The following is a 24,667-nucleotide window of genomic DNA, read 5'->3' on the forward strand; positions in this document are numbered from 1 at the left end:
GTATTTGGGGAGTTTCTCCCGTTCTTCTCTGCAGATCCTCTCAAGCTCTGTCAGGTTGGATGGGTAGCATTGCTGCACAGCTATTTTCAGGTCTCTACAGAGATGTTAGATTGGGTTCAAGTCTGGGCTATGGCTGGGCCACTCAAGGACATTCAGAGACTTGTCCCGAAGCCACTCCTGCGTTGTCTTGGCTGTGTGCTTAGGGTCATTGTCCTGTTAGAAGGTAAACCTCCGCCCCAGTCTGAGGTCCTGAGCGGTCTGGAGTTTTTATCAAGGATCTCTCTGTACTTTGCTACATTCATCTTTCCCTTGATACTGACTAGCCTCCTTGTCCCTGCCGCTGAAAAACATCACCACAGCTTGATGCTCCGACTATCATGCTCCACCGTAGGGATGGTGCCAGGTTTCCTTGTTGTGACTTAACTTGAACATTAATCTGAAGACTGTTATTTATCTAATTAACAAGCAATGTTTAATTGGTACCCGATTAAATGAATCATGCAACAATTAACTCATTAGGATCTGGGGCACCATGAGAGCGGTTCTTTAAAGAGGTACCATTTCCCGATTTAACTCTAAAAGGTCTTTACCTATCACATCTATAAAAAGTCAACTTATTGAGGCCTCCCAAGTGGCGCTGTGGCCTAGGCACTGCATCGCAGTGATAGCTGTGCCACTAGAGATTCTGGGTTTGAGTCCAGGCTCTGTTGCAGCCGACCGCGACCAGGAGACCCAATGGGCGGTGCACAATTGGACCAGCACCGTCCAGGTTAGGGGAAGGTTTGGCCGGCAGGGATGTCCTTGTCCCATCGCGAACTAGCGACTCCTGTGGCGGGCCGGGCGCAGTGCACGCTGACATGGTCACCAGGTGTATGTTGTTTTCTCCGACACATTAAACTCTAAAAAGGTTGTTACCTATCACATCTATAAACAGTCAACTTATTAATCATTACCTCGTACCATATCACCATTCTGAACAGTTGTAACCTCCTTGCATCTGCAAAAACAAGAGTCCTACTTATGATTCAGTACTACACAAATTGGTTTCATTATTTATTTACTAGCTAATTAAATGGAAACACAGGATAAACACACACACTCTGCACCGATTATTGACTGGAGACGTAATACGCTGAGAACAGGTCCCTAGCGGAATGGCAACAGCATGGATGCTTGTTAAGGAAGAGATGGAGAGGGAGAGAGAGGGACAGAGACACACCTACACTCTAACCTACAATAACCATATACTTTGCACACAAACCTCCGCCCGCTTTGAGCAAGAAATCATGAATGTATTTACGTGAAATGCCTGGATTCGCTGGGGATCTCTCATTGAACGGGGCAGTCTTGGAAAGAGGGTTGGGCCTTTTCATGGCAGACTTGTAAGGCTCTGTTTGTTCGAAATGGTTCCAACAACTCTTCTACTGTTGTCCTTCTTCGTAGTTGTCCTGTATATGGTGACTTGTCGTGTAGTACTGAACAGAACTACAGAGTTGATTTTCCTTCCATTCCGATGGTTTGAGCAGAGTAACATGATGGTCCTAATTAAATTTGTTTTCGAAGATACTTTACTGGTACAGCTAATCAGCCGTACCAGTGAATGTTCCGGGAGGTGAGTTTATCGTCTCCACCTTGTGTTGAGATTCAAAGTTCAAACCATTTTAAACGTGTAGCTGCAGCTTCACACTGTTTCTGGTTCCATGTGTAACCCATCATTTATTCCTTTTGCTTGAAAGGGGTAATTCCGGCAGGCTGGCACGCTCCATGACCTCACTTCGGGGTGGTGATTACTCACTGTGCAAAGTTATGGAAAGCAATGATCTCTTATCATTTCTCAAATCACATCCCTCTCTTAACAGAAACACTTTCATAATTGTTCATATTACACGCACAACACATAGTATGGAAACTTAATCTATGTAGTGGCTATACTTTCCAAGTTACAGTATTTCCTTCATAACATTTTTCATGAAATCACAAAATAACAAACCAAATGGCATTAGTGTTCTATAGGTCGCCTCTGACCGTTCCCCACGTTCTACGTTGAAAATATTCTTCCAGTATACGCTTTTGGATGTGTTAGAGTTTCAGCGGGAAAAGGTCTGTTGAGACAAAGCACATTCCTTTAGTGAATTTGGAGAGTACAGGCCTGGATCTTCTCCTTTGATTTACAACAGATCGTCAGTGTCCATCCCCACTAGTTCTTTCCTTCCCCCTCTACGGGTGAAAGGGGGTCTGATTGAAGTTATTGATTGCAAACCTAATCTGACCTATTTGGATTCTCGTGGTCAGTCATGACAGCATTCAAGCCAAAGAGTTCAATCTTGGTTTCATCAGACCAGAAAATCTTGTTTCTCATGGTCTGAGAGTTCTTTAGGTGCCTTTTGGCAAACTCCATGCAGGCTGTCATGTCCCTTTTACTGGTTACTCTACCATAAGGCCCTGATTGGTGGAGTACTGCAGAGATGGTTGTCCTTCTGGAAGGGTCTCCCATCGCCACAGAGGAACTCTAGAGCTCTGTCAGAGTGACCATTGGGTTCTTAGTCACTTCCCTGACCAAGTTTCTTCTCCCCTATTACTTAATACAAAAATGATCCCTATACCATACACACAAAAGTTTTTAAAGTAGGTGCAAAGGTCGAGAGACAAATTGGAGTAATCAAGCTGACAGACACATTTAATATCACCTTGCACACTCTTCCCTGCATGTATCTAATCTGGTGTGACTAATCATTAGTCCAAACAGTTTCAAAACATTTTGCAACTGAAATTAGAGTTTCTATTGGACAATTTCAGGTAGGTAACTCGCAGTTTTATTCTGTTTTCTATTGTTTAAGAAACGTTTTGAAACAGAATCGGCTGAATGAATGCACCCCTGATCACCCAAATACACAGTTCCCTTTCATAGCAGCCAAATATAGCATCATCACTTTGCTCGTTGTATAATTCCTTCTCACATCTACATCTACATGCTCTCCTCCTCTCACCTTTTCCCTTCGCTTGTGGACTTTAGTGCACAACACAACATCAGTGACCAGGCACAAAACCTATCCAAGCCAAACCTTTATACCATAACCGCTAACCGCTACACAGCTTACATCGTTGTCACTACATTAATGTTATAGTTAACAAACTAGAACTAACACGTTGGTAAACCCACAATCCAATTAATGTGTACAATCATGCAATACAGTGTACAGCAAGCAGAGGCAATACATTTATAAAACCGACACATCGTTGTCACCATATTAATTTTTTAGTTAACAAACTAGAACTAACACGTTGGTAAACCCATAATCCAATTAATGTGTACAATCATGCAGTACAGTGTACAGCAAGCAGTGGCAATACATTTATAAAACCGAAAGCTTACCTTGACTTGGAAGAGTTGCAGTGTTGGATAGCCTTAGCCAGGAAGCTAACATAAATAGCATTCCTCTTTGTTTGAGTCAAGTTGTTGAGTATGTGAAATGATCTGCATTAGCTAAGTAAATGAAAGGTAATCTAATAACAATAGGAAACATTTCAATGAAAGCTAGCTTTCTCTCTCTGCTGCTTCTCCTTAAATTTGAAGAAATTAATTTGTTCAAAACTGTTCCTATTGTCTTTCTCTCTGTTTGCACTGCAGTGCTAGCTTGCTGTAGGTTATGCTTTCAGTACTAGATTAATACTGAATGGACAGCATGTCGGTTCATACTGCAAGAACTTTGATAGGTTGGAGAACGTCCTCCAGAAGTTGTCATTATCACTGTGTAAGTCTATGGAAGGGGTTGAGAATCATAAGCCTCCTAGATTTTCAATTGAAGTCAATGTACCCAGAGGAGGACGGAAAATAGCTGTCCTCCAGCTACACCACAGTGCTACCCTAGAGGGTGCTGTTCAGGCTACTGTAGCTTTAGATCTTCATTACATAACAGTGTGTATTAATCAGTTATTTGATAACATGTGAATATATTTAGTATAGTTTAATCTAAAAATAAATTTCCTGAAGTAGGGGCCACAAGGGTGGAGTCAGGGGCTGGACAATAACGCCATGTGTGTCCTCTCTGGCGACACTAGTATCAGATCTGTTGTTGTTGGTCCTCTTGAGATATCAAGTTGAAGGAAGGTGGGCCCACTGGAGCAGTGCCTAAGGAAGATGGTCCATGGGGTTGGAGGGCACGAGTCTGAGGGCAAGTCATCACTTGGTTCGGGGAGCAGCCAAAGCCTTCGATGAGTATGTCTTCCACTTCCAGCACCCACTTTAAAGCTGCCTCCAGTGTCTGAGGGTTGTTGAGCCAAACTTGTTGGCGTAGGAGCATGGTTAGTAAGCCACGGAGGAACACATCTCTGGTTAACACTGATCTGGTAGTTTCATCAAACTCAGGGTAACATCTTTGTGCCAGGTAGTGTAGTGCTGCAAACACACCCAGCTTCTCTCCAGGGGCTCTGTATCTTGCATTGAACCTCTGTTGCATCACTGCAGTGCGTGTGGTGTTCCAAAAGCGCCTTTCCAAGGCCCTGACTATTGCTTGGGGGTTATTCAGATCTGCCACCATCACATCTAGTAGAGCTTTCCTAGCCTCTCCCTACAGCGCTGGCTAACTGGAGCTTGAGGTACAGCATAACTAACATCATCTTCATTTGTTCGTCCCAGGTAGCCTCTCTGTCATAAGGAAATGTGCATTCGGGTTTGCTAGCATGGCTAACTCTTGGTTTGCATCCTCCTCTCTGCCTTCCAGACGTCCTGCAACATGCCCATGTTGGGGCTCTCTCTCCCTATCTCCCACCAACCCACTGTTCCTGGGGCCTCTGAAGATCTGCTCAAAGGCCCTCTCCATCATCGTGCCCATTCTCTGCATAAATCCCTCTTCAACTCTGCTTGCAATGTTACCCTCTAGTTCTGAGATACGAACAGTTTTTTTCTTTCATGTTGTCGCTGCCAGCATGGATAACATGGGAGATGACATATTGTTTGTTTTGATGCGTGAGCTGCTCCACGCGGCTCATCCTCGCGGGCGAAATGGAAAGTCGCTTTCCATTATTACCTGGGGTAACTCGGTTAGCAGAGTAGCTGTGGATGTCTACGGAAATCTCTTTTCTTCACAGGACTGGAGCTTCATCTGATGACCACTTATTTGGCACCTCCGGAGGAGTAAAGGCAGTAAAGTGATCCATTGTATTCTCGATTGTATCTGTCCCGTCGTCTTCTCTTGGATAATCCCAATTCTGAGCACCGGTGTGGCATTAGTGGGTCCACTCCTTAGCTAGAAGGACGAGGAGACTTTAGCTCATATTGGAACCGGGTTTTAATGCCCTCAAAATACAGGCTAACACAGGGTTATAGAAGGGTTGCCCAAAAACAATAAACGTGCCTGGCTCAATGTATAAGTTGGTTCAACTCAGAGGAGACGTTATCCCCCCTGCAACAAAAAATATATTTGTTAAACTTTTTGGCGTTTCAGCTTTCTGAACTAGGGGAAACTCCTCCCGTCATACATTCCCCATGAGCCCCCCACATGATAGAGCTAGAGGGTCACTACATTATGTTGAGCCTTGATGAATTGAATAAGCACCTGATGTTCCTACTCCAGCCGTTTGTTAACTTCTTTGGGACTGGGGGCAGTATTGAGTAGCTTGGATGAATAAGGTGCCCAGAGTAAACTGCCTGCTACTCAGGCCCAGTTGCTAATATATGCATATTATTATTAGATTTGAATAAAACACTGAAGTTTCTAAAACTGTTTGAATGATGTCTGTGAGTATAACATATAACATAACTCATATGGCAGGCAAAAACCTGAGAAATAAATCCAACCAGGAAGTGGGAAATCTGAGGTTTGTAGTTTTTCAAGTCATTGCCTATCGAATATACAGTGTCTATGGGGTCATATTGCACTTCCTAAGGCTTCCACTAGATGTCAGCAGTCTTTAGAATGTTGTTTGAGGCTTTTACTGTGAAGGAGGGGGGAATGAGAAATGATTGAGTCAGGGGTCTGGCAGAGTGCCATGAGCTGATCACACGCGCTCATGTGAGAGTTAGCTGCGTTCCATTGCATTTCTACAGACAAAGGAATTCTCTGGTTGAAACATTATTGAAGATTTATGATAAAAACATCCTAAAGATTGATTCTATACTTCGTTTGACATGTTTCTACGAACTGTAATATGACTTTTCATCTGAACTTTTGCCTGGACTTGCCCGCGCGTCGTGAGTTTGGATTGTGTACTAAATGCGCAAACAAAATGGAGGTATTTGGACATAAATTATGGACTTTATGGAACAAATCAAACATTTATTGTGGACCTGGGATTCCTGGGAGTGCATTCTGATGAAGATCATCAAAGGTAAGTGAATATTTGTAATGCTATTTCTGACTTCTGTTGACTCCAACATGGCGGGTATCTGTTTGGTTTGTTTTATTGTCTGAGCGCTGTACTCAGATTATTGCATGGTGTGCTTTTTCCGTAAAGTTGTAAAAAAATCTGACACAGCGGTTGCATTAAGGAGAAGTGGATCTAAAATACCATGCATAACAGTTGTATCTTTTATCAATGTTTATTATGAGTATTTCTGTAAATTGATGTGGCTCTCTGCAAAATCACTGGATGTTTTGGAACTACTGAACGTAACGCGCCAATATAAACTGAGATTTTTGTATATAAATATGAACTTTATCGAACAAAACATACATGTATTGTGTAACATGAAGTCCTATGAGTGTCATCTGATGAAGAGCATCATTGGTTAGTGATTTAATTTGATCTCTATGTCTGCTTTTTGTGACCACTCTCTTTGGCTGGAAAAAATGGCTGTGTTTTTCTTTAAGTAGGTGCAGACATAACCTAATCGTTTGGTATGCTTTCGTCATAAAGCCTTTTTGAAATCGGACACCGTCCCACATATCCCAGAGAGGTTAACATACATCGTTCACAATCATGAAGAATATGGAATCGTCAGATCTATGTTTCAACACCAACTTTCCATCAATACTGACCAGCCAGGCGTGTGTCTGTGAGAGACAGATCCCAGACGTAGACAACACAAACAGCTGTGAAATCCCTGACAAGCCTGTTTAAACACATCTGACCATTACTAACTACACTACCGTCCATTTCACATCAACACTGTCTGTCTGTCTGTCTGCCTGTCTGTCTGTCTGTTACATCTCTAGCTTTAATTAACATGAAATTAAATTGAAATTAAATTAACTCACAAAGCTACATAATAACCTAGTTATAACTTAAAAAACAAGCATTTGTTTGGGTGACGTTGACTCTTGGCCAGGGCTCTCTCTATCTTAATGGGACTGGCCTTGTTGAATATAATATACACAAAAATAGAATGGTGGCCAAATATGCAAATATGTCTGTTTATGTGTCCTCTGTCCTTCCATAATGGGAGCAGGCACTTTGCTGTCCTTTAGTATAAAAGCATGATTAATATAATGAGGCTATTGTTTTGTTTACCACGGCGCCAGGAGGGGTGGAATTATTTCAGGACCAAACAGAGGAGTTTGCCTCATATGAACCTGAGACTGATGTTGAGTCTGATGTGGAGGCTGAGGTGGAGAGTGAGGTAGAGGCTGGGGTGGAGGCTGGGGTAGAGACTGAGGTAGAGGCTGGGGTGGAGGCTGGGGTAGAGGCTAAGGTAGAGGTACAGGCAGATCTAATCAGGGTGAATCATGAGGGGGAGGACATACATCACATGAATTACCCTACCACCAGTCATCACCAGTGTGTGTGTGTGTGTGTGTGTGTGTGTGTGTGTTTGTGCTTGAACAAGGGTCTATTAATCATAGACTGTGCTGCAGGGAGAACAAGGCTGGAGCCCTGGGCAGGTTGAGACAGGATCAAATGGGGCTAGACAGATAGCCCACACAGTGTGATGCCACGCGGCTTGGTACGCCAGGACACACTTAGAATTATAATGGATTGTAACACTACATCATATCGTTTGGGAGCTAACAAAAGGTTGATTCATTCATTCATTCATCACTATTCCAAATGTGTTGTACAGATCAAATGTATATTCGTTGTATGTGGCACATGTGGGCTGTTAACCAACAACCTTGGTTTGACCGGGACCATGCTCCAAACACAGAACCAGAACCCAAGCTGTTCCAAAGGTGATAGTGTTCCAATTAGATAAAGATGCAAAGTAGTGAATTATACACTATTCAAAATAAAGGTACCCATTTGAACCAAATAAGGTTCTTCGGAGCGATGTGTTCGTGTAGGGATGGGCAACTCCAGTCCTCGGGGGCCTGGGTGGTGTCACACCTTTTCATAGCAAACATCCAAGCTAATTGAACTAATTGCATTCTAAACTGAAGATCATGAATAGTTGATTAGGTGCGTTAGGGGTGACACCACTCTGGCCCCAGAGGACTTGCCCATCCCTGGCATAGGGGAACCATTTGAGATTTTCTGAAGACATTTTATGCAAATAAAGTGTTCAGCATTATTAGCATATTTCCCAGGGTGCCTTTCAAGTACATGTTTTAGATACCAGTACCACCCATAACTGTGTTTGCTTGATACATGGTTGTTGCATTCCTTCATGTTCAGTTCTGTGGCTTTCACCAAGTGAGACCCTAAGTGAATATGTTATCATTAAAATGAATCCAATACATATTTTCTACCCTGAAACTCTGAAACTCTACCCTGAAACTCATGGTTTAACTTTACAGGCTAAATCAGGCCTGCAAGTCACATTGTGTTGGCTTGCAGAGTGATGTGTAATTCCGATTGCAATCCAGCCACGTGACCGGTGACACAACATGCGTTGTCTCCACACTGCTGTACTGTTTGTTGCTACATGCCAAACTTCTTAGCTTTTTACTCTTAATAACTATTTAAATCAACTCTGTATTTAACAAGTTTACCAACGTCTTAGTTAAGTCCTCACACAACTTTTTCAATTCAAATCTTTCGCCTTATCTGCAGGACCTCCTCCGGCCGAAAAAAAAAAAAGCTAAGTAACATTATTTCTTCTCGTTGCAGTCAATGTACTCGTAATATACAGGAGAAGTATAGCCGTAATGTGAGGATAGTCGAGTTGCAAGCTCGGCTTCGGACGCTATCGTTGGGCAAGGGCAATGTAACTGTAGGAAAGGATGATGCAGTGTCTGTGCCACCAGTAAATACAGGCGGTAGAGTTAATCCCCCTGCACATTAACCGCAGCCAGACAATTCTCACATGGCTTCTGGAAAGAAATGCTGTCGGCATGCTCAACCAGTGTCGCTCATTCAGCCGATAGAAAGTTTGAACCGGTTTTCCCCACTAAGCAACGAGTCAGAGCCCGAGTCTTCTCAGGTCTCTCCTCAACTCGTTATGGGGTCTGAGCCGCCGAAGCCTTCCACCATTAGCTCTGACCAAATTGAAATCCCTAGTCATTGGCGACTCCATTAACCGCAATATTAGACTTAAAAAGAATCATCCAGCGATCATACACTTTTTACCAGGGGGCAGGGCTACCGACATAAAGGCTAATCTGAAGATGGTGCTGGCTAAGGCTAAAACTGGCGAGTGTAGGGAGTATAGGGATATTGTTATCCACGTCGGCACCAACAATGTTCGGATGAAACAGTCGGAGGTCAAGCGCAGCATAACTTCAGCGTGTAACATCTAAAAAAGGTGTTGGCATTGAGTAATTGTCTTCGGGCGCCTCCCAATTAGGGGGAGTGATGAGCTCTACAGCAAACTCCCACAACTCAATCGCTGGTTAAAAACAGTTTTCTGCCCCTCCCAAAAGATAGAATTTGTACATAACTGTCCCTCTTTATGGGACTCCCCCACAAACGGGACCAAGCCTGGCCTGCTGAGGAGTGACGGACTCCATCCAAGCTGGAGCGGTGCTCTCATCTTGTCTATCAACATAGACAGGGCTCTAACTCCTCCAGCTCCACAATGAGAGAGGGTGCAGGCCAGGCAGCAGGCTGTTATCCAGCCTGCCAGCTTAGTGGAGTCTGCCACGAGCACAGCTTTCCCCATTGAGACCGTGTCTGTGCCTCGATCTAGGTCAGGCAAAACTAAACATGGCGGTGTTCGCCTTAGCAATCTCACTGAAATAAAGACCTCCTCCATTCCTGTCATTATTGAAAGAGATTGTGATAATATCTCACATCTCAAAATATTACTACTTCCAAGGAAGTCATAGTCAATGAACTAATCACTGATCATAAATTGATGTGATTGGCCTGACTGAAACAAGGCTCAAGGCTGATGAACAGTGTTAAATGTGTTAAATGTGGCCTCTCCTCCTGGTTACACTAGTGACCATATCCCCCAATTCATCCCGCAAAGGCGGAGGTGTTGCTAACATTTACGACAGCAAATTTCAATTGTTTTCGTCTTTTGAGCTTTTAGTCATGAAATCTATGCAGTCTACTCAATCACTTTTTATAGCTACTGTTTACAGGCCTCCTGGAAAAGTCCACAGACCCACTCCAAAAGGCTTTCAGAGCCACTGTAGACTCAGTTGGTTTTCTCTAACATGTCTCGGGACCTACGCATTGCCACAATTGCCTGGATCTAGTGTTGTCCCTATGGAATCAATATTGTCGATCTAAATGTTTCTCATAATCATGAACTATCAGACCACCATCTTATTACGTTTGCAACCGCAACAAATAATTTGCTCAGACCCCAACCAAGGACTATCAAAAGCCGCACTATAAATTCTCAAACAACCCAAAGATTCCTACCCAAGGACGTCGGAGTACAAAAATCAGTTACCACCAAACAGAGGATCTAAACTTAACCTTAATAATACCCGAGACGCAGTCACACCTCAAAAAAATAATCTGTCACAAGAAATTAGCTCCCTGGTATACAGAAAATACCCGGTCCCTGAAGCAATCTTCCAGAAAATACTCGGTCCCTGAAGCAATCTTCCAGAAAATACCCGGTCCCTGAAGCAATCTTCCAGAAAATACCCGGTCCCTGAAGCAATCTTCCAGAAAATACTCGGTCCCTGAAGCAATCTTCCAGAAAATACCCGGTCCCTGAAGCAATCTTCCAGAAAATACCCGGTCCCTGAAGCAATCTTCCAGAAAATACCCGGTCCCTGAAGCAATCTTCCAGAAAATACCCGGTCCCTGAAGCAATCTTCCAGAAAATACCCGGTCCCTGAAGCAATCTTCCAGAAAATACCCGGTCCCTGAAGCAATCTTCCAGAAAATACCCGGTCCCTGAAGCAATCTTCCAGAAAATTGGAACGGAAATGCCGCTCCACCAAACTGGAAGTCTTCCAACTATCTTAGTCTTAAAACTACCGTGCAGAATCGAAGAGCCTCACTGCTGCTTGATCAGCCTAGTTTTCCTAAACAATCCAAAATGTATATTTGATACTGTCGCAAAGCTAACTACAAAGCAGCATTCCCCAAGTGACGATGACCTTCACTTCAGCAGGGGAGAATTCATGAACATCTTTGACGAAAACATCTCCTCTTTGAATATGCGTATTTCTCCAAAACTCAGTTCTCATGAGTCTGCACAGAACAGCCAGGACCTTAGATCAATGGAAACACTCAAGTTTTTTTATCCTGTATCTCTCGACACATTCACAAAAATAGTCAAACCTTCCCGCTGCCTACTGGGCCCTATTACTACTAAACACCTGAAAGAGCTACTTCCTGTGCTTGGCCCGCCTACTGTATGTTGAACATAATAAATGGCTTATTATCCTGCGGGTGTGTACCAAACTCCATCAAATCAAGTCCAAATCATTCAAATCAAATTGTATTTGTCACCAACACGTCTTTAGCAGAGGTTATGTTGTGTTTCTCCAACAGTGCAGTAATATTTAAGAAGTAATATCTAACAATACACACAATCTAAAAGTAAAGGAATGGAATTAAGAATATATAAATATTTGGACGAGCAATGTCAGAGCTGCATAAAAAAGGTACAGTAGAATAGGATAGAATACATCATATACATTATATATACAGTTGCACCCTCCTGCAGCAAAGCACCCCCACAACATGATGCTGCCACTCCCTTGCTTCACGGTTGGGATGGTGTTCTTCGGCTTGCAAGCATCTCCCTGTTTTTACTCCAAACATAATGATGATCATTATGGCCATACAGTTCTATTTTTGTTTCCTCAGACCAGAGGACATTTCTCCAAAAAGTACAAACATTGTCCCCATGTGCAGTTGTAAATCATAATCTGTTTTTTATGGCGGTTTTGGAGCAGTGGCTTCTTCCTTGCTGAGCGGCCTTTCAGTTTATGTCGATATAGGACTTGTTTTACTGTGGATATAGATACTTTTGTACTTGTTTCCTCCAGCATCTTCACAAGGTCCTTTGCTGTTGTTCTGGGATTGATTTGCACTTTTCGCACCAAAGTACGTTCATCTCTAGGAGACAGAACGTGTCTCCTTCCTGAGCGGAATGAAGGCTGCGTGGTCCCATGGTGTTTATACTTGCATACTATTGTTTGTACAGATGAACTTGGTACCTTCAGGCATTTGGAAATTGCTCCCCAGGATGAACCAGACTTGTGGAGGTCTACAGTTTTTTTCTGAGGTCTTGGCTGATTCTTTTGATTTTCCCATGATGTCAAGCAAAGAGGCACGGAGTTTGAAAGTAGGCCTTGAAATACATCCACAGATACACCTCCAATTGACTCAAATGATGTCAATTAGCCCATCAGAAGCTTCTAAAGCCATGACATAATTTTCTGGAATTTTCCAAGCTGTCTAAAGGCACAGTCAACATTGTGTATGTAAACTTCTGACCCACTGGAATTGTTATGCAGTGAATTATAAGTGAAATAATCTATCTGTAAACAATTGTTGGAAATATGACTTGTGTCACAAAGTAGAATTTTGAATTTTGTGGAGTGGTTGAAAAACGAGTTCTAATGACTCCAACCTAAGTGTATGTAAACTTCCGACTTCAACTGTACTGTACATATAACATGAGTAATGCAATTATTATTATTATTATTATTTTTATTATTATAATAAAACCAGTCTGGTTTTAGACCCCATCATAGTACTCAGACTGTACTCGTGAAGGTGGTAAACAACCTTTTAATGGCTTCAGATCAAGGCTCTGCACCTGTCCTCGTGCTCCTTTTGACGTCATCGATCACCACATTTTTTGGGGAGAGATTGGAAAAGTTCTTGCCTGGTTTAGATCTTATTCGTCGCAAAGATATAATTTAGTCTCTGTGGACCTATCTTTGTCCTGCCGTACATACCTACACGTACGCTACAGTGACAAGGCGCAGGCCTCCTTATTGTCTCTAGAATTTCTAAGCAAAAACAGCTGGAGTCAAGGTTTTCTCCTTTTCCATTCTTATGGAATGGTCTGCCTATCCGTGTGAGAGACGCAGACTCGGTCTCAACTTTTACGTCTTTACTGAAGGAGGTCCTATGATTGAGTGTAGCCTGGCCCAGGGGTTACGAAGGTGAACGGCAAGGCACTGGAAAGCAGCCGGCTCCCGTCTCTACACTGGGATTCTCTGCCTCGGACCATATTATGGGGGCTGAGTCACTGGCTTAATAGTGTTCTCCCATGCCGTCCCTAGGAGGAGTGCGTCACGTCGTGCCAGGCTCTTTTCGCTATACTCGACTTGAGTGAGCTGAGTCACTGACGTAATCTTTGCGCCCCCTCGGGCACGTGCAGTAGGGAAGATCTTTCTGGGCTATACACAGCCTTGTCTCAGGGTAGTATGTTGGTGGTGATATCCCTCTAGTGGTGTGGGGGCTGTGCTTTGGCAAAGTGGGTGGGGTTATATCCTGCCTGGTTGGCCCTGTCCGGGTTTGTAGTCGGACGGGGCCACAGTGTGCCACAACCACCCCTGTCTCCAGTATCTATGCTGCAATAGAATAGGGTCAGTCTGTCCTATCAGGTGTAATTCTACTGTCTTATCCGGTGTCCTGTGTGAACTTATGCACCCTCTAATTCTCTCATCTCTCTCTCTCTCTCTCTCTCTTTCTTTTTTCTCCCCCCCCCCCCCCTCCCCTGGAGGACCTGAGCCATAAGACCATGCCTCAGGACTGGCCTAACAACTCCTGGCTGTCCCCATTCTACCTGGTCATGCTGCTGATCTAGTTTCTGCTATTTTGCCTTTGGCTATGGAACCCTGACCTGTTCACCGGACGTGCTACCTTGTCCCGGACCTCCTGTCTCCCTTTCCCTCTCTTCCCCTCCCACTCTACTACACCTGCTGTCTCGACCATTGAATGCTCGGCTATGAAACGCCAACTGACATTTACTCCTGAGGTGCTGACCTGTTGCACCCTCTACAACCACTGTGATTATTATTGGACCCTGCTGGTCATCTATGAACGTTTGAACATCTCGAAGAACGATCTGGCCTTAATGGCCATGTAATCTTATAATCTCCACCTGTCACACCCAGAAGAGAAATGGCCACCCCTCAGAGACTGGTTTCTTCCTAGGTTCATGCCTTTTTAGGGATTTTTGTCCTAGCCACCGTGCTTCTACATCTGCATTGCATGCACTTTGGGGTTTTAGACTGGGCTTCTGTATAAGCATTTTGTGACATCTGGTGATGTATAAATACATTTTATTGAATGATTGATTTGAAATATATATTGACCTCCATTCAGAATGACTCCCAGGTTTGGGAAGAGTAACACAATATGAGACTACCTAAAGCATCTAAACTGGAACAACCACTTCAGTAAGTATTTATATTTGAGTAGCATAAGATGAATCAATCAATGAATGTGGAAAAACATATACAGTGCATTTGGAAAGTATTCAGATCCCTTGACATTTTCCACATATTGTTATGGTGCAGCCTTATTCTAAAATGTATTATATTGATTTTTCCCCTCATCATCTACACACAATACCACAATAAATTGAAATATCTGAAATATTACATTTACATAAGTATTCAGACCCTTTACTCAGTACTTTGTTGAAGCACCTTTGGCAGCGATTACAGCATTGAGCATTGACCGATTATGATTTTTCAACGCCGATACGGATACCGATTATTGGAGGACCAAAAAAAGCCAATACCGATAAATCGGCTGATTTTTAAAAATATATATATATTTGTAATAATGACAATTACAACAATACTGAATGAACAATGTTTTAACTTAATATAATACATAAATAAAATCAATTTAGTAAATAAATAATGAAACATGTTCAATTTGGTCTCAATAATGCAAAAACACAGTGTTGGAGAAGAAAGTAAAAGTGCAATATGTGCCATGTTTAAGTTCCTTGCTCAGAACATGAGAACATATGAAAGCTGGTGGTTCCAATTAACATGAGTCTTATAGTCCCAGTTAAGAAGTTTTAGGTTGTAGTTATTATAGGAATTATGACGCGTCAACTATTTCTCTCTATAACATTTGTAATTCATATACCTTTGACTATTGGATGTTCTGATAGGCACATTAGTATTGCCAGTCAAATCTCAGGAGTTGATAGGCTTGAAGTCAAAAACAGCACTGTGCTTCAAGCATTGCTAAAAGCTGCTGGCAAATGCAGTAAAGTGCTGTTTGAATTAATGAATGCTTACTAGCCTGCTGCTGCCTACCACCGCTCAGTCAGGCTGCTCTATCAAATATCAAATCATAGACTTAATTATAATGAACACACAGAAATACTAGCCTTTGGTCATTAATATGGTCAAATCCGGAAACGATCATTTTGAAAACACAACGTTTATTCTTTCAGTGAAATACGGAACTGTTCTGTATTTTATCGAATGGGTGGCATCCCTAAGTCTAAATATTGCTGTTACATTGCACAACCTTCAATGTTATGTCAAAATTATGTACAATTCTGGAAAATGTATGTAGTCTTTGTAAGGAAGAAATGGTCTACACACAGTTCGCAACGAGCTAGGCGGCCAAAACTGCTGCACTTAACAAACAGTTACATGACCTACAGCGTGGTCAAGCAAGTTAATGGAGCTGCCTCCACTATTCCAGACCCATTTCAACTTCAACATTTCAACATCATCAAATCACCTATGTTTAGCCTTATACAGTGACATCTAAAAGATAACAAAAACTATTTAGTCCAATAACGTCAGTTAAATATGATGTGGCTGTCCATAGTTCTGATTTCTGTGTGCGTGTGTAGTGTGTGCGTGCGTGCGTGAGCATTCATGCAAGTAGAAAAATGTAGACAAATTAAAATGCCGGCCTCCTCTCTTTTACGTTGACGGAACGGTCTATCACTCTGTCATACAGTACACACTTTCAGTTGTTGTTGTCCTAGGCTACTTGGCTAAAATATTGCTTGCTTGCCAAACTTCAAATCAAACCAAATTGTATTTGTCACGTGTGCCGAATAGAACAGGTGTAGTAGATAGACCTTACAGTGAAATGCTTACTTACAAGACCTTAACCAACAAGGCAGTTTTAAGAGAAAAAAATAGAATTAATTAAGGAGCAACAATAAATTATCAGTAGCGAGTCTAAAAACAGGGGGTTACGGTACAGAGTCAATGTGGAGGCTATAGACAGGGGGTTCCAGTACAGAGTCTAAATGTGGGGGCACCGGTTAGTCGAGGTAATTGAGGTAATATGTCCATGTTGGTATACGTATATGCAGGTAGAGGTAAAGTGACCATGCATGGATAATAAACAGAGTAGCAGCAGCATAAATAAATGGGGGGGGCAATGCAAATAGTCTGGGTAGCCATTTGATTAACTGTTCAAGAGTCTTATGGCTTGGGGGTAGAAGCTGTTAAGAAGCCTTTTTGACCTAGACTTGGCGCTCCGGTACTGCTTGCCCTTCGGTAGCAGAGAGAACAGTATGACTAGGATGGCTGGAGTCCTTGGCAATTTTTTGGGGCCTTCCTCTGACACCGCCTGGTATAGAGGTCCTGGATGGCAGGAAGCTTGGCCCAGTGATGTTCTGGGCCGTATGCACTACCCACTGTAGTGCCTTGTGGTCGGAGGCCGAGCAGTTGCCATACCAGGCAGTGATGCAACTCGATGGTGCAGCTGTAGAACTTTTTGAGGATCTGAGGACCCATGCCAAATCTTTTCAGTCTCCTGAATAGGCGTTGTCGTGCCCTCTTCACGACTGTCTTGGTGTGTATGGACCATGAGAGTTTGTTGGTGATGTGAACACCAAGGAATTTGAAGTTCTCAATCTGCTCCACTACAGCCCTGTCGATGAGAATGGGGGCGTGCTCTGTCCCCTTTTTTCTGTAGTCCACAATCATCTCCTTTGTTTTGATCATGTTGAGGGAGAGGTTGTTATTCTGGCACCATACTGCCAGGTCTCTGACCTCATCCCTATAGGCTGTCTCATCGTTGTCAGTGATCAGGCCTACCACTGTTGCGTCATCGGCAAACTTAATGATGGTGTTGGAGTCGTGCTTGGCCATGCAGTCATGGGTGAACAGGGAGTACAGGAGGAGACTGAGCATGCACTTCCTTTAATGAGCAACGTTAGCAGTATTACTTTAGTGCCTTGTCGCAAACAGGATGCATGTTTTGGAATATTTGTATTCTGTACAGGCTTCCTACTTTTCACTCTGTCATTTAAGTTAGTATTGAGAAGTAACTGCAACGTTGTTGATCCATCCTCAGTGTTCTCCAATTACAGCCATTCAATTTTGCAACCTGATTTATTGGCCTTATGGTGAAATCCCTGAGCTGTTTCCTTCCTCCTCGGCAACTGAGTTAGGAAGGATGCCTGTATCTTTGTAGTGACTAGGTGTATTGATACACCATCCAAAGTGTAATTAATAACTTCACAGTGCTCAAAGGGATATTCAATGTGTGCTTTTTAAAATGTTTTATCCATTTACCAATAGGGGCCCTTTGTTGCAAAGCAGTGGAAATTCTCCACTGGTCTTTGTGATTGAATCTGTGCTTGAAATACACTGTTCCACCGAGGAACCTTACAGATAATTGTGTAGGGTACAGATATGAGGTAGTCATTTAAAAAATCATGTTAAACACTATTATTGCACACACAATGACTCCATACAACGTATTATGTGACTTGTTAAGCACATTAATACTCCTGAACTTATTTAGGCTTGCCATAACAAAGGGATTGAATACTTATTGACCCAAGACATTTCATCTTCAAATATTTAATTAATTGGTAAAAATGTAGAAAAACATAATTACACTTTGACATTATGGGGTATTGTGTGTAGGCCAGTTACACACTTTGACATTTAATCCATTTTAAATGCAGGCTGTAACACAACAAAATGTGTGTTAGGGGTGTGAAAACGTTCTGAAGGCACTATACTGTATATGCAGGTATATAGAGCGTGTGAGCATGTGGGCTGAGCAGACAGTTAACAGAGAACACACAACAAAAACATAAAGAAAAGTTATTCTTTGTACGTTGAGGCGCTATGCCTTTATTGGGCTTTCAAGCTCCAGCTCCTCTACTAATGCACCAAAAGACTGTGGGCTATGTCATTGTACATACATTGGAGGAATACTGCCACTTAAGTACTGTGGTCAGTTTGTATTACCTTGTGAATTAAGGTATAACGTCCGGTGGGGGTCTACTTCGGGAGAGTCGGTCCACCGAGAGACTGAAGTGGGATGAGTTGAGGCCCCACACATACTTCAGAGAAGTGTCTGATGACCTCCCAGTCACCCCATCCCGATCCCTTGGATAGAGCCCCTCTCCACTCTCACCAATAACCACCATTGAATCTTAGCTATTATGACAAACAAAGAATAATAATGACTCAGTATGAATAATAATGACTCAGTATGAATAATAATGACTCAGTATGAATAATAATGACTCAGTATGCTCTCCTAAGCTGCCCAGAATTCTTATTCATTTTACAATTTTTCTTTTCCCTTGTGAAATTGTGATGCAGAAAGTGAAGCACAGAGATACAAATACACCCCCCCATCCCTGTATTGTTGTTCCCCTAACCCCATCCAGACTGAAACTTGGGGGACTGTTTGACCCACAGAGGGTTGCCATTGATTTTAGGGAAAGGCTTCAAGTCAGTTTATAGACACATTTATTCTGATCCCCCTTCACTTGTTACCTTGGCAACAACTGCTCTTTCCTGGGGTCCTCACAAAACGACACACACACACACCGACACATATGCACGCACACATGTAGACACACAGGCACACACATGACAACACACACAAATCCGCACACATTACATACCCTTGTGTCCTCATCTTCATTATTATAACTTAATTGTACAAATCCTATTTTGCCCCTGCAGTCAATGACATAGTCCAACAAATCCTGACACATCCTTAAAGCAGTTTCACAAAATCCCTGATAATCTGAAAGACAGAATTTAGGATTCAAAACAAGGCCTTGGGTAAGTGAAGAGCATCAAGTACGAACTCTGATTATTGCTTGTAGTCTCTCTCCCCCTCTCTCTCTCTCTCTCTCTCTCTCTCTCTCTCTCTCTCTCTCTCTCTCTCTCTCTCTCTTTCGTAATGGCATTCTACTGGTAGCCATCTGACCCTTCCCATGGTAATATCCTCTGGAGGTACAGCCTCTCTGATGTAGGCAGTTTAGAATCCACCCTCGGGAGGTACAGCCTCTCTGATGTAGGCAGTTTAGAATCCACCCTCGGGAGGTACGGCCTCTCTCCTCTGAGTTGTTAAGAATGCATCACTCCTCTCGGTGGAGTTCCATTGGCTATCACTCCAGAGATGCAACAATGGGCCATGCACCTCATTCTGTACTTATCTCTCTCTCTTAGAGCAGGAGAAGAATTGTTGCTTGGTCACTTCACCTCTACCTATTTGTACCTATCTACCTGAATTACCCCTGCACATCGACGAGGTACCGGTACCCTGTGTATATGGCCAAGTTATCGTTTCTCATTGTGTATGTATTCCTTGTGTTATTATTGTTCTATATCTTTCTCTGGATTGTTGGTAAGGGCCGTAGGTAAGCATTTCACTGTTAGTCTACACCTATTGCTCACGAAGCATGTGGCAAATAAAATTTGATTTGATTTGAATGAGATGACCGAGGCGACAGTGTGACGCCATTGCCACTGATATTATTACAACAGTTTATCAGCAAAGAAACACATGCAGACGAATTGATGCAATTTAGCCATTGGTCAGGGAATTAAAATGCAGAGTGCACCATAATTCATGCAGTGTTATAGTAATACGTTTAAAGTGAGATATGAATGACCAGAGAGCCGTGGAGAATTCCATATTTGGCTTGACATTGTGCCCAAATATGCCTGACAGATTCTTTGGCGGTTGCAGTTAGTTTTCCAACCGAGTGTACACATTCCTATGAGATTGGACATAACAAAACATTTATTTGGCGTCAAAAGCAACAGTTGCCAGTTGTGTTGGTATGCATTGTTAGCGGTCTGTCTTCTCTGCACTTAGAACAAGAGCATCACAGAGGGGCAGTGACCATTGGCCGTTAAACGGTTGAAATGGCAGTGAGCTCATCATTTAGAGCGGCGAGCCAGCAACTGGGGAGTTGCCAGTTCAAATCCCGGGTCGGACGGGGGACAAAAGTGAGCTGGTATCAGATGCTGTTGCCTGCTGTTGTGTCCTTGAGCTAGACACTTAACTCACCGGAACAACTGCTCCGCGAGCGACCTCTCCAGCATGTATGTGTGTCTTTCAGAGGGGTTCGGATGAAGTGGAAGTCAAGTTTTGTCTGGACCTTGTGTACATTCCACCCAAATACTACAATTTATGTTGTTGTTTACCATAGCAATTACTGGAGTGAATCATGCCAACAATTGTTATGTTAATGTCTCTTTTGCTCCTTTTGTAGCAGCTGTAGCCAGAATGCAACACTCAGACAGGCCAAGGCCATGACAACACTTTGCGACTCTGTAAAGAAAAGGGCATATCTCAGACTGGCCAATAAAAAATAAAAGATTAAGATGGGCAAAAGAACAGACACTGGACAGACGAACTATGCCTAGAAGACCAGCATCCCGGAGTCACCTCTTCACTGTCGACGTTGAGACAGGTGTTTTTCTGGTACTATTTAATGAAGCTGCAAGTTGAGGACTTGTGAGGCGTCTGTCTCTCGTCTGTCTCTCGTCTGTCTCTCGTCTGTCTCTCTCTTGCTCAGGTGTGCACCGGGGCCTCCAGCTCCTCTTTCTATTCTGGTTAGAGCCAGTTTGCGATGTTCTGTTAAGGGAGTAGTACACATCGTTGTACGAGATCTTCAGTTTCTTGGCAATTTCTCACATGGAATAGCCTTAATTTCTCATTTTGAGCCTGTAATTGAATCCACAAATGCTGATGCTCCAGATACTCAATTAGTCTAAAGAAGGCCAGTTTTATTGCTTCTTTAATCTGAACAACAGTTTTCAGCATTATAATATAATTGCAAAAAGTTTTTTTTGCTGGTAATGGGCTTCTGTACGCGTATTTAGATATTCAATAAAAAAATCTGTCATTTCCAGCTACAAATAGTCATTTACAACATTAACAAAATCTACACTGTATTTCTGATAAATGTTATGTTATTTTAATGGACAAAATATGTGCTTTTCTTTCAAAAACAAGGACATTTCTAAGTGACCCCAAACTTTTGAACGCTAGTGAATTTTTTATTAGGGAACGAACAGCTGACTGATGGATGGCCGGGCATTCGTGCGATTGAGTCAGTTTCTGCGTTAACATGGACTCTTATTAACAACGTGATGAAGGTTTGTTGACAAGGTGTTGTAGAAAACAATGAATAGAATGGGCTTGGAACCTCTAACCCTGGCCATTTGACAGGTAAACTCATGGGTACACTCGCAATGGCTGCCTGGTATTGTGATGCAATCATTTCCACTGTAATGTAGAATCGTCATGAAAAATTATGTTTACTGATGTGGCTTATGCAATGTTTTTTGTATTTTTTGTAATGTCAGTTGAGTTGAATCAACAAATCACAGCACATATTGATGGGTACACTTCCTGCTTTTACTTCCTGCTTTGCTCCTATATGGGTACACTCGCAATAGTCCAAGTCGGTATTAGATAGAACGTCGTGGCCCCGCGCGCCTGTGGAGAAAACAACTTGTCGTTACCTAGGTTACTCTATTGGCTCACAGAAAAAAATACATATTTTTCAAAAGCAATTTCCTTGCCGTCTGCTTGTTTTAATCAATTACAGAACCACATTTAAGAAGATTTCAACATGTATAAAGATTCCTTTTCAACATTGCCTGCTCTCTAACATTCTCATTACTTAGAAAAATGTAATTTTGTAGGGCCTCCCTAATGCCCCACTCCTCTTCGAAGGCGAAGTTGCTGTATTGGTGGGAAATGGAACACGCTGTCGTACACATCGATCTAGAGCCTCCCAAACATGCTTATGGGTGACATGTCTGGTGAGCAGGGTTGGGTAGGCTACTTTCTAAATGTAATCCGTTACAGTTACTAGTTACCTGTCCAAAATTGTAATCAGTAACGTCATTTATGGATTACCAAACTCAGTAACGTAATCTGATTACATTCAGTTACTTTTATATTACTTTCCCCTTAAGAGGCATAAGAAGAAGACAAAAATGTATGTTACCAGGGATAAATCAATGTTAAAGTTTACATAGCTGGCCATATATGGATGTTACATTTTACTTTATGGGTTGGTTATGTAGGCTTTCTACCACATATAATAATACGATAAAATGATATCTTTACATTAAAAACCAAACTCTGTTGTTTATGATTTTATTGTAATGGAGGACTGACTGGGCTCATTGAATCGAGTTGAAAGATCAATGCTGCGCTCATGGAATGGCATGCTTTGAGCTATTTACATGTGAAAAATGAATGCCATATGCTGCATTTGCTATAGGCCTATTGTTTACCTTACTGTTGGTGACACTTTGATATCTTGATAATGTGCAGCTGTTTAAAGGGAAAATCCACAGATGAAACAACAACAAATCGGTCGCCCCGCCTCTGTTTTGGGAAAAAGCTGAGGGATGGGCCTGGAGAAATGTAACCACTCTCAGATTAATAGAGAGTTGTGGATGCAAGGACTGACCAATCATGATATCCAAATGATTGTTTTAACCATGTTATGAGGCTATACAGTGTTTGTTTACATTTACAAACATTGGAGAAAAACAAGCTTATATTTTGGGTTCTCATGGAGTGTGACAGTTGAATTAAGCTCATGAAGCAATTCTAAGTTATATTCTTCAAGAATCAAATCATTTTTATGTCCAAAAATGGATGTAGCAACTACAGATTGCCACTTTAAGTCTATCAAAAGTGTGCGAGTTTGAACATGTCCATTAGGCCTATGGATAAAAGCAATTTATCAGCGTGAATTAGATTGAGAAATAAAAGCTCCACTTTTATTCCATAGGCTGGGATCTGCACTGTGCTGCTGTTGCAAGAATGCATTTTTCACTGGCTGTCCACTGGTTTCAAAAACAATGATTGATAGGCAGCTTAAACGTCTTGAATTCAACCATTATTGGGGTCAAATACACACAGATTTGTGAACAGCCATCCACAACAACCACACTCTGTAAGGCACAAATAGCTAGATGAGAGAGCAGCAGTGTGAGTCACATCAATGCGCTATGTAGATATCAATAATAAGTGATATCCGTATCCCCGTAGGCTACACCACTACTGTCATCCTGACCTCCAATCCTTTATTCAAGTTGGATAATCTTTGGATGCCGACAGCAGTCGCATCATTGGAAGACATAGCTTGGACTGTAGCCCACAAAAGCCTATTCCTGCTCTTTTCCCGCGATCCATCAAACACATTTGGTGCGCCACCATTGCGGTCACTGATTTGTAGCCAGAATCGCTCAGATGGAACAAATTTAAACTAGCGCCTTTTTTCAATGCTGATTTGAATATCATTGAGAAAACAGAAGTGTCAAATACATTATTTTGCAAACCTCCTTTCTGAATTTAAAAGTAATCCTCGAAGTAATCATCTAGTTTTTCAAAAGTATCTGTAATCTGATTACACAATATTTTTGCTGGTAATGTAACAGATTACAGTCACTTGTTTTTGTAATCCCTTACATGTAATGGATTACATGTAATCCGTTACTCCCCAACCCTGCTTGTTAGTATGCCAGCCATGGAAGAACTGGGACATTTTCAGCTTCCAGGAATTGTGTACGGATCATTGCGACATGAGGCTGTGCATTATCATGCTGAAACTTGAGGTGATGGCGGTGGATGGCACAACAATGGGCCTCAGGATCTCGTCAAGGGTATCTCTGTGCATTTAAATTGCCATTGGTAAAATGCAATTGTGTTTGTTGTCTGTTGCTTATGCCTGCCCATACTACAAACCCACCGCCACCATGGGGCACTCTGTTCACAATGTTGACATCAGCAAACCGCTCGCCCACACAACGCCATACGGTACATCCGTGAAGAGCACACTTCTCCAGTGTGCCAGTGGCCATCGAAGGTGAACATTTGCCCACTGAAGTCGATAACGACGCTGAACTGCAGTCAGGTCAAGGCCCGGTTGAGGACTACGAGCATGCATGTGAGCTTCCCTGAGACGTTTCTGACAGTTTGAACAAAAATGATTCGGTTGTGAAAACCCACAGTTTCATCAGCTGTCTAGGTGGCTGGTCTTAGACGATCCTGCAGGTGAAGCAGCCTGATGTGGAGGTCATTTGGCCAATTACCGTTATCCAAAATACCATGACCGTCAGAGCCCTAGCTTAGAGACACCAGCCATACAGTACTGGAAGTACAGTCAACATAATGCCTAACATAAGCA

General features: G+C 42.5%; 1 protein-coding gene across 3 annotated transcripts in view; it reads right to left on the minus strand.

The window, feature by feature from the left end:
• The window catches only part of LOC115107503 (1-phosphatidylinositol 4,5-bisphosphate phosphodiesterase beta-1-like), a 256,669-nt gene that overhangs the window by 187,764 nt on the left and 44,238 nt on the right, over positions 1–24,667 (minus strand). The gene's annotated exons all lie outside the window — the stretch shown is intronic.

This window comes from Oncorhynchus nerka, linkage group LG24 (genome assembly GCF_034236695.1).
Source record: "Oncorhynchus nerka isolate Pitt River linkage group LG24, Oner_Uvic_2.0, whole genome shotgun sequence".
Lineage (NCBI taxonomy): Eukaryota > Metazoa > Chordata > Actinopteri > Salmoniformes > Salmonidae > Oncorhynchus > Oncorhynchus nerka.